The following is an 11,399-nucleotide window of genomic DNA, read 5'->3' as shown; positions in this document are numbered from 1 at the left end:
CCCCCCCCCCAGATTGCCTTACAAGGATAGAAAAGGGGAGGATCCACCATTCTGGGAATTCTCCACCTTTTTCCAAGAAAAAAAATAATGAATATTCTGCCTCCCACTTGATGTAGAATCAGGGGATCAGAATAAAGGAGAAAAGTCTCATTAAAGTCGGGGCCTCACGGCCAGGTGCAGCGGCTCACGCCTGTAATCCTAGCACTCTGGGAGGCCGAGGTGGCCCAATTGCTTGAGCTCAGCAGTTCGAGACCAGCCTGAGCAAGAGTGAGCCCCTGTCTCTAAAAATAGCTGGTGTCCTGGTGGGTGCCTGCAGTCCCAGCTATAAGGGAAGCTGAAGCAAGAGGATTGCTTGAGGCTGCTGTGTGCTACGTCACAGCACTGGACCCAGGGTGACTGAGTGCGACTCTGTTTCAAAAAGAAAAAAGAGTCGAGGTCTCCTCTCCTCGGGGCTGACCCACTCCTTTTACGGAATGTGCTATTTGTTAATAAACTCTGGCACTTTGCCTGCCTGTGTCTGTTTGTCTTCCTCATTTAATCCACTGGCTCAGTACTGGTAACCAAGAACCAGGGGACATGGACCTGACGTCTGATCCCACATGCCCACACACCATTCCGCCCACGTGGCTCTATCATCTCACAGGCCTGACAGCTTAGGGCACCTGCTTGCAGTAGTGCAAGGCTGGTGGCAGACACCGGGGCCAGCGGAGGGCCTCGCTCAGGGCCTGGCAAGCAGGAGCTCACAGAATGTGGATGAAGGTGAGGGGCTCTGCTCGTGTTTGCTCATGGCTAGTCTGGACGAGACAGTCTTCTGAGAGGACAAGCCTGGATGTGTGTGGTGGGGTTGGACTTGCTGTCCTTAGTCCTGAGCTCAGGGTACGTTGGATGCCAGCTTGTCACGAGGGGGCACTGCCTGGCAGTGGGCGTGTCTAGAGATGGACTGGTTTTGTGAGCAGTGAGCATCCCTGGACATGTACAGAGGGGCTTGACAACCACAAGCAGGAGAAGCTGTGGAGTGATGCCAGGCTTTGGACAGGAAGATGGACAATGGGGTCTCTAAAGCCAGTACCTTGGAGGGTTGCTGGCTGTCTGGGTATCTGGGTGGAAGTCGGTGATGGCACCATGGGATTTAACTGGCTGCCTTGGAGGGAGACCGGTAGTCTCCAAACCCATTTCAAAAAGACATCAGCTGGTAGACCTGGATCATCTCACAAGAGTTCACCCAAGGCCTCTCCTCCTGGTGCCTACTCCCCGCCCTCCCCCCTGCACTTGGAAAGTAAAAGGCCTCCCCTTGGTTCACACTGCATTCATATTCCTACCCATGTTCTGATCACTAACTCCAAAGAATTGAAAAAGGAATGAACATTTGCACTTCCCAGCTGGAAAGAAAACCCAGTGGACAGCCCAGGACTCAGCCCCACAACCCAGTGATCTGGGGCTAGAAGCCTGCACATTGCGTTTCCTAAGTCCTGCAGGAGTGACCCTGTCAGGTCCCACCAATGGGAGGCACTGACACAAGACTGATGTAGGAGAAAGAGATCATCTCTCTGCTTCTAGCCAAAGCTCCAGCACCATCAGTGACAAGGACATCAGCAGAATTAGTGACAGCAGCTTCAGCATCTGCCCAGCAGTGTCAGTGAGGAGGGGGAGCTCTCAGGCACCAGGGAAACTGTTTTTTTAGAGACAGAGTCTCACTTGGTCACCCTTGGTAGAGTGCTGTGGCATCACAGCTCATAGCAACCTCCAACTCCTGGGCTTAGGTGATTCTCTTGCCTCAGCCTCCGAGTAGCTGGGACTACAGGCGCCCACCACAACATCTGGTTTTTTGTTTCAGTTTGGCCAGGGCTGGGTTCAAACCTGCCACCCTTCGTACACAGGGCGGTGCCCTACTCGCTGAGCCACAGGTGCCGCCCGCCCAGGGGTCCCAACATGGTCCCTCCCCAGCCCCAGAGACAACTGCTGTAACCATCCCCTGTGTCGGTCCCCTCCCTGTTAGGAATGTTGTATGCGTGTGACCTTGATGCAGCCCCTGAGTCTCAGTCCTCATCTGTAAAATGAGTAGAAACAGTAGGCTTTTCCTCTTCTTTATTGCAAGGCTCACGGCGATGGGGGCAGTGCACCTAGCTCTGTTCGTTTCCTGTTGATGCTACAACAAATACCACAAATTGAATGGTTGACAACGAAGCAGATTTCTCTTCTTACATTTTGGGGGTCAGAGTCTGAAATGAGTCTCACTGGATTAAAGCTGAGGAGTCGGCAGGGCTCTGTTCCTTCTGGAGGCTCTAGGGGAGGAGAGTTGGTTTCCTTCTGTGCTCACCAGTGGTCTGCCCGTGCTCCTTGGCTCAGGGTCCTGCTCTTCCATCTTCAAGGTGAGCAGTGTTGGGCCCAGGTGCTCTCCAGCTGCTGCCTGTCTGGTTCTCTCTCTGCCCCCCTTTCCTACTTATAAAACCCCCCATGGTTGCATCGGGCCCACCCTGTTATCCGGATAATCTCCTTGTCTCAAAGTCAGCCAATGAGCAACCTAGATTCCATGTGTGACCTTGATTCTGTTGTCACATAACCTAACATATTCACGGGTGCTGGGGATTAGGAAGTGGATATCTCTCAGTGTAGGGTGGCGTCGTGGTCACTATTCTGCCTCCCACCCTAGCACATAAGAGGAACTCAAACAAAGGAAATCATTTTTACAGGTAGAAGACTCACTGAGGCCTCCCAATCTAATCCCCTCTTTGTACAAAGCAAAACTCAGGTGCGGAGGGTGCTCGGCCGTGGGAAGCTGGCCCTGTGTGTGGCTGTGCCTGCCTGCCCAGGTGGTCATGGGGACAATGCTGAGGAGGCTGAGATACCATGCGTCTACCCAGGGCCTGAGAGCAGGTGCTGTCTGCCTGGGCAGCGGAACATGGTTTGCCACAGCACGCTTTTCATTTTTTCTTAATTCCTTTGCTTCACCTCTTGTGCCTTTAAACAGCTGTATCTCTAAGACATCATCCAATGGTAGAACAAGGATCCTCACTGTTTCTGGAGGAATTTGGCGTCCTGACCAAGGCCTGGGAGTTGTGCTGGAAGGGGCCTTTGGGATAAGGTATTCTGACCCCGGCCGTGGGCAGACAAGGCTGAGGCAATCGGGAGAGGTACACACCTGGCCAGCGAGTTGGAGCAGAGCTTGGATCGACTGCAGGAGCCCAGTTAGTGTCCATTCTGTGATGGGGAGCAGGACACCTTAACAAAGACACTTATCAATCACCTGCTTCTGGGAGTCTGGGGCATGGTGCCCACCCTGCTTCAGTGCCTCCTCATTCTGACTTCAGAGCCCAGGGCTAGACTGGCCCTCAGGAGGCATCTCGTTCATCCCTTGATGGTATAGGTGGGTGAACACAGCCCAGCAAGGTGTCATGATGGAACCCAAACTTCCGACCATTGCCCAGCATGTGCTATTTTTTTTTTTTTTTTTGTGGCCTCTCTCCACGCCTGCCATCTGGAAGGGTTCCAAAAGAGATCATTGTCAAAGACACTCAGATGCTGCCACATGTTGTTCTGGGACTCAAGCCACTGAACATTTGCTCGCTCTGTGTCTGACCTATCCAGCTGGAGCTGAGGAGTCCCAGGGCCCAGCGTTGGGTGCCTGTCGGTTTCTCCTGCACTCTTTCCTGTGGGAAACTCTACCACCCATAAAACATTAAAATTGGGTGTTGCTGCTGTTTCACTAAATGCCCAGTGTATGAACAGTGGGTTGAGGGATCTTGGGAGCTGTTTGGGGGTGTGTCTGTACCCACAAAGGGCATCCATGGGGCACATGAGTGAATGTCCTCTGCTCATCAGGGTGGCAGGCTCTTCATCGGATGTCTGAGATGAGGCAACCATTTCCTGCCACCTCTGCTAGGAGGTGGTGCCATTATGAGGGCACCATGTTAGCCATACTTATGCCCCCTCAGATCCCCAGGTTGAAACCTGTATTAGCAGGTGGGACCTTCAGGGGTGATGAGTGCCTTTATAAAAGAGAATCGCAAGGCATTCTCACATCCATGATCTGATGTGATCATTATTCTGGTCCATGGAGATAAGCACTTGTGGTATTCCCATTTCACAGGTGAGAAAACCAAGCCTCTCTCCAAGGTGACAGGCAGCTTGCTTGGGGTCACACGGCCATGGTGTTGGAAGGGGAGGCTAAACCCCAGCTTGGCTGACTCAGTCGCCCTGGGCTACATACTGTGACACCCAGTGGGTCTTCCAGAGAGCCAGGAAGTATGAAAACCCCAGCAGTGACATTACCATGTACAAACAGGGAAAGAAAAGTGTGTCAGCCTGATGGCTGACATCAGAGTGCCTCTTAAGGAAAGAGCTGTCTTGGCTGAGAAAAATATTTTGGTAAATGCTTGAAATAAAAGGTGTCTGCAGAATGCCTACCTGTCAGCTGGCTCCAGAAAGGGCAGAAGCTGTAAAGACACATGAGAAGGAAAAGAAGTCGGGCTCCAGGCATCTGGGAGGGCAGAGCAGGTAAAGGTGTGGGGAAGGGGGAGGCGAGGCCTCAGAGTAGCAGCTCCTGAGGATCCTCTGGGGGTGACCGCCCCTGAACCCTGAATCTTCAGTGTGTCTCTACACACTGCAGTGACTCAGCCTGTGTGGTTGCTGGAAGAAAGTGGTGAATTTCAAGTTGAGGTTATTATGGCAGGAGTCAGGCAACTTTGTAGCACAGCCGGAGCCCAAGGAGTGGAGGATGCTCCAAGCACAGAGACACTCAGGACTTCCAAGAAATCTTGAACTTCCCTGTGCTGTGCCACTGGGGGTGCAGGCAGGGAGGCCCCAGCAAACTCGAGGGTGGCACAATGACAGCACATGACACGTGCCACAGGCATGACACAGAAAGCACTCTGCACTGTGGTGGGACCCTCAGCAAGTCTCCAAATCTGAAGTGAGGCTGGTGGTTAAAGCAGAAGTTGCTGGGTCTTAGGAATGAAGCAACGTGTGAGCATTGGCCCGGCACCTCTGGCTCTGAGAGGTCTGGCTTCTGAAGAGTGTTCCGGAGCTGGCTTCCTGACCCTTTGGCCATGAGGCATTCTGTGAGCAGGCACCTGTCTCGGTCTGTAAGCAGGCACATGTCTCCATCTGTAAGCAGGCACTTATCTCCATCTTACCAGTTGTCTCTCTAGCCAGGGGTAGAAGAGCTTGGATGCAGCTAATTCAGGGGCAAAATACGGAAATTCTCAGAGGTCACCCATCTGGGCTCATACCTTAAAAATGAAAATGGAGCAAAAAAGGAGGAGGGCCTTGGTCTTCTGAGGGCAGGTGATTGTTGGCACTGTGTCTCTACCACTCTGCTAAGCTCCCTCTGCCAACCTTACGAGGTGATTCCATCTTCCTAACTGACAAGGGCAAGCCCAGGGCATTTAACTTCTCTCCTAAGTTACCTCCTGGTGGATACAGGAAGTGGAGGGTAGCTGGCCTTCTTGCCCCTCTCTTGCTAAGAGTCCACCAGGCACAAGCCCAGTTCCTGCCCAAATCAGTGGCCCCATGAGTGCCTGTCCCCCACCTGACCCACCCCGTGTCTATTATGTCTGCATATCTGTGACCACGCAGATTCATTTCATGTTCTCTTTGTTCTCTCATGAAATGAACATCGTGTCCCGCCCACACCTTCATAATGCTACAGTCACCTGGTAATTGTTAAAAAGCTAATTAAGTTGGCACTGGGATAGAATTTTTAATTTTAAATGGACACATTTTTACTCGCTTGACTGTTATTTGACACAATAGGTGCATATATGGAATTTAACCCTAGCTCAAATACATAACATCATAATATTCCAGCAGAAATTTTCTGGGCCTTCAATCTAACAACTGGCAGATCAGTGATGACCTTTTGTGAATGTTTTGTCTTTATGTGCAAGCTGTATCTTATAAGTACAATACACTGCATGCAGACTCAGCAGCTCCCTGCACTGGGAGGAATTCAGCCTTGGGTTGAGACAGACTGAGTTACAATCTCACTCATTTCTGAATCCATCAAATAAGGCTGTTCTCCGTTTCTTCTGAATACCTTGTCAAAGACTTGGTCATGCTGCCCTGAGTCTTTCTCATGTTCAGATGAAACTTGGACAGGCTGGTGGCAGGTCCGATGGCAGCCATCTTGAGCCACCCAGAAGCTGGGACAGCAGGAAGGACAGGGCACCCCATAGTCTCACGCCTGGAGGCAGAGACTGAGCCTGCAATTGTGCCTATTCTGGGCCTTCATCCAGCTCTGCCACCATGCGGGGCCATCCTTGCAGGTCTAATGAACCAGGCCTCAGACCTACCCATCCCAGGGAATGCTTTCTTTGAAGGCAAAGTGTTACAAAGTTCTGCAAAAAGCTTGTGTCTTCAACTTGCCTCTGGCATGAATTCCCTTGAGTATTCTTCTTCTTTTTTTTTTTTTTTTTGAGACAGAGCCTCAAGCTGTCCCCCTGGGTAGAGTGCCGTGGCATTACAGCTCACAGCAACCTCCAACTCCTGGGCTCAAGCGAGTCTCCTGCCTCCGCCTCCCAAGTAGCTGGGACCACAGGCACCCGCCACAACACCTGGCTATTTTTTGGTTGCAGCTGTCATTGTTGTTTGGCGGGTCCGGGCTGGGGATTCGAACCCGCCACCTTAGGTGTACGTGGCTGGGGCCTTAGCCGGTTGAGCTATAGGCGCTGAGCTGAGTATTCTTCTTGCCTTAAACTACTAGACCCTCTGTAACCAAGGCAATGCACTTTAACCCCTAGCACAAAAGAGAAAAGGAAGCCAGGTATCTCCAATAAGGCCATTGCTAGGACCCACCAGCACCCAGCTGGCATGTGCCCTGTCTCTGAAGGTCTCCGGCCAGCTCTGGGCTGTGGGCTGTGGAGCAGCCCCTGAGTCCAGCTCAGGCCACTGAGACTATGCCCTAGAGCCTCCAGAGACAAGCCAGCACTGTGCCATTCCCTAAGGCAATAGGGTGTCACTAGAAATGTAATGATATGTGGAATGTTGTTTTTGCCAGTAGGTGGTCAGCAGTCCTCATGGGGTGGGATTGAGACTGCCACGGGGAGCTCAGCAATGACTAATGTAGAAAGGCCTGTTAACATGGGGCCTTTTCTTGGCTCGGGGGTTTGGGAGGTCATCATCAGAGCTGAAAGGGACACTTCATCATCATGCGACCACTTGGCCTCACCTCCTACCAGCCATAAATAACGGTTTACACCGAGCCTCAAGCCATCAGCCTCCAGAGCCCCTAGCAGCCCCTCCCTTCCCTGCCATGGCAGAGCCTGCCAGGCCTCACTGCCCCGCTCACCCTCCTCTCCCTGGCAGCTGACCCTGACTTTCTGCAGTAACAGGTACCAAGGAACTGCATTTCCCAGCCTCCCAGGCAGGAAGGAGGCTCATGATCACCTTCTGGCCACAAAACGGGGGCAGAAGGCATAAAACTTCCAAGAAGAATTCCTAGTGTGGAAGTGGTGAAGCCCTGTGCTTCCTGCTGGAACACCCTCATGACGGCAGCCCCTTGGGACCATGAGACTATCTTCTGAGGACGGACGACCAAGAGATGAACAGAGCCAGGTCTGTGCTACCGGAAAGACCCCAAAGGGACCCAGATTGCCTACTCTGAACTTTTGTTTTATGTGTGAGAGAAATAAAATTTTTATTCAAGACACTATTATTTCAGGTTTTCTATCATAAGGCGGCAGGACTTAATCATGATACACATATCTTTTTCTACAACAATAACAACAGAACAGCAAACAAAAAATAAGAAATAGACTTCCTCTGATCACATGACAACCAAAATTACAACTGGAGCCAAAAATGGATAATCTTACTGTTCCATTCCAAAATGCTCCAAAGGTTCTCCAAAATGCTACATATCACAGAAATACACTCTCTCCCATTCATAAAACAACAAAAAAGGAAGCACCCTGAGACCTCTCTGAATCCTTGGCTGTGGGTAGAGCTCCCTGAGTCTCTCCCTGATTGGGGTTCTGGCAGCAAAAGCCAGTGCAGATCACGGGAGGGGGCAACGCAGACCGCAGGGAAGGTGGTCAGGAGTCAGCCAGGGGGTGCTGGGCATCTGATACTGTCTGCTCTTGCTGTGCTTTTCCCTGGACCTGTCCTCCTGGGAGAAACGGTAATCCTAATCAAGCCTCACAGCCTTCCAATCACAAGAGTGGGTGGTAACCCACACTGACCAATCAGGGAATTCTAACTCCCAGTTCAAGGGTGGCCATTTGACCCAAGAAAAGCCAATCAGAATTCTTTTCTTCAGGACAGGTGTGTGCTGCATGAAAGAGAACTTCTCTCCTTCTGATAGTGCCTTGGAGTTGGAGCTGCTCAGGGTTAACTCGATGCCAAATGGCAGAGGTCGAAGAATAAAGCCAATGAAATCTTAAGAATGTCTAGCTTTTTTGAGGAAGAGGATCCTGGATCCTACCATGCCTGAAGGCAATCCAGCCCTTTCACTGCCTATCATCAGAAAGAACACTTAGCACTCACTCCTAATATGACTTTCTGTATGGAGGGAATTTTTTTAACAATCACTCTTCACCTTGTCTCCGCCCACCTCTCCTCATTCCTCCCCAGGAGAGGAGAAAAAACTTAGCTAATTGGTTAAACTGGGGAAAGAAAAGGCAGGTACAGCCTAGTTTCCTCCTTTCTTTTGGGGATGGACTTGACTGGAAGAGCACGTACTCTCTGTCTGTGGTATAAGTTTCTCAGGGATGAGCCCTGTCAGGGAAGCTATGAGTAGGTGACAAGTTCAGTTCAGGAGTAGGAACGTAAAAGTCTGTACTGGCCATCAAATCTGAAGCTGATTCTCAGAGTAGTCTTTATCCACACTAAAGGTGACACTTTTATTCCGCCTCTGTCTCGATGTTTTGACTAATTTTGACTTGGGCTGGAAAGAGTGGGAGTATTCATAATTAGTGCCCCCAAGTCTTATCATTAGGGACAGGAGCCAAAATTCCCCTTTTGCTAACACTGTGTAGGGGGAGTTTCTGCCTCTTACAAACTAAATGATTCCAATCAAGATGACTTCCCTGACCCAAATTTCTGAAGCATTGCCCCATCACATTCTCTATGGTAACATTTGATTTCTATTCAATTAAATAAATCTCCCTTTCTAGAGGTGAAAGTCTGGGCTCTTTTCCCTATTTCTAGGCACTGGGAACTTCTTCTAAACTGACAAAGGGGCAGAAATAAATGAGACCAAGGGTCTGGAACTTAAATCTTGGCCCCCATGAACTGGGGGTGGGAAATCTTGAAAGGGGTCTGTGTCTAGAGTGCATTGACGGCCCCATGGCACCCTTACATCCGTGGCCTTTGTCCTGTAACTGTGTAGGCCCCTCCACTCTGAGTTTCAGCTTGGTCATGGGACTTACTTTAGCCAATAGGATTTGGAGGGACTTTAGGCTTGAAAAACTGCCTGTGTTTTTTACTTCTTCCTGGAGCTCTGTAAACACCATGAGAATATATGCCTGGGCTAGCCTGCTGAAGGATGGGACATGTGAAACAGAGCCAAGGCCAACCTAGATCAGCCAGCTTGACCATCAGACACATGAGTGAACTTCACCTGGCCCCAAGAAGAATTTCGAGGCCAAGTCCCATCAGGATTAACAGAACCACACAGCTGGGCCTGTGCACTTGTGAACAAAAAGAAATGCTGTTACATTAAGCCAATGTATGCTCAGGTCTTTTTGTTATGCAGCGTAATATAGCAATAGGTGACTGCTACAGGACCTCTTTTCCCAACATTATCAACAGACTGTGGAAGGGGTGTCTCCCACAGTGCCCAGTAAGATGCTCGGTAATTTGGTGTGTTTTGTTTACACTCATAGGTTCCAGACTGTCACAGTTCAAATTCCAGGACCCTTATTTTCCAGCTTTGTGTTCTTGGCCATGTTACACATCTTCAGTTTTTGTTTGCTTTTGCCTTAAAACATGAATAAAAATGTGATCTACTTTCCAAGTTTGTTGTGAGGGCTTAGTGAGCTAACACATGCAGAATGCTCAGAATTAAGTAGTTTTCCCCAGAGATGAACAGTTCCTGGGTGTCTTCCCACTTCCCTCAGTCAGACTCTCTCTCCTAGGGCTGGGGGCACCATCTCCTCCCGCTGCCTTTCCCGAAGCCCAGCAGAAAGCCCAGTATTGTTACTAATGTGTGGAGTGAAATTAACACTTCATTAGTGTGGATGCAAATTTCAACAAACTGTTTCAGCCTAAGGCCCATAACTGTCCTTTTTATTCTTGAGATGCTTTACTCAAGCATCCCGTGTACTCAGTACTAATTTAAAACTAGTAGATGAACAACCACCGATCCACTTGAGAGAAAATCGCAATTGAATTCAAGAAGGGGGGACAGGGGCTTAGTCAGCTTCCACCTCTGGTGCAGGGTAGGGCATAAGGCACTGCTCCTGGGTGACACACTCGAACTTTTCCTAACAAACACAAGATATGTAACCTAATCGTATGTACCCTTATATTAATCTGAAATTTAAAAATTATATGTAAATATATTTTTCTGATAGGAAAAACACTTTGTTCTTTTTATGAAGTACATATGTAATATTTATCCTGTTTGCAACCGTACTTCTTCACTCCCTATTATGCTGTGAAATGAAACTTTAAACCCTTCTCCGCTGTCTGGCACTTATGTGCACTATCCCTTCCCACTGTACTTGGCCAAGGCATGTCCCAAAAGCTTGTCTGGAGTGCCAGCTAGGTGGGGTGAGGGGTATACTCCCAGACCAGAGGAACAGAACTGGAGGGAGAAACTTCTTCCCATAATCCACAGGCTGGCTTGTTCTCAGCCACCCTCTTTTTGTTCCAGAGCCTCCACCATCTGACAGCCATCTGCACCTGGCTTTTGGACAGCTTGTCTCCTGACCCGCTGTGTGGGACACTGCCTAAACCCTACCACTCTTTTCCTTTCCTGATGTCCCTCTGGGTGTGAGGGCAGTGGGAGGGAAATCACCCTTGGCTTCTAATCCTGCTGTGACTTTCTGGCTTGAAATTGGGGCAGAATCTTCCCAATCTTATTAACCAGGGGCCCATGTGGGCTTCTGGGGAAGGTAGGGCTCAAGTCCCAGTCCCACCAAGCTATAGGCAAGATTTTGTGTGTATGGGCACTCCACTGAGGGAGACGCTATAGCTTCCATCATAGTTTCAAAGACCTCTCCAAGCTACATCCCACCTTCAGGTAAGTGAGTTCACCCGTCAGCCTCAACATCTTCATCAGCAAAATGCAGATGTGGACGACATTGTCTGAATCTGAACCTTACACTACTAGGCAAACACAGGCGGTCATTAATACTTCATTATGCCATTTGTTAATTCAGAAAACAGTTTGAATTTCAAAAGGTAAAATTCTCATTTTTCTTTTTTCGTCAATGGAATTTAAATTAGAGGATAGAATA

At 49.7% G+C, this 11,399-nt stretch overlaps 1 protein-coding gene across 5 annotated transcripts in view; it reads right to left on the bottom strand.

The window, feature by feature from the left end:
* Positions 1-11,399, bottom strand: part of SLC2A9 (solute carrier family 2 member 9) — a 224,015-nt gene that overhangs the window by 98,010 nt on the left and 114,606 nt on the right. The gene's annotated exons all lie outside the window — the stretch shown is intronic.

Source organism: Otolemur garnettii, unplaced genomic scaffold (assembly GCF_000181295.1).
Source record: "Otolemur garnettii isolate 467f Iridium unplaced genomic scaffold, OtoGar3 scaffold00171, whole genome shotgun sequence".
NCBI lineage: Eukaryota > Metazoa > Chordata > Mammalia > Primates > Galagidae > Otolemur > Otolemur garnettii.
This window is presented reverse-complemented; position numbering and strand designations above follow the sequence as displayed.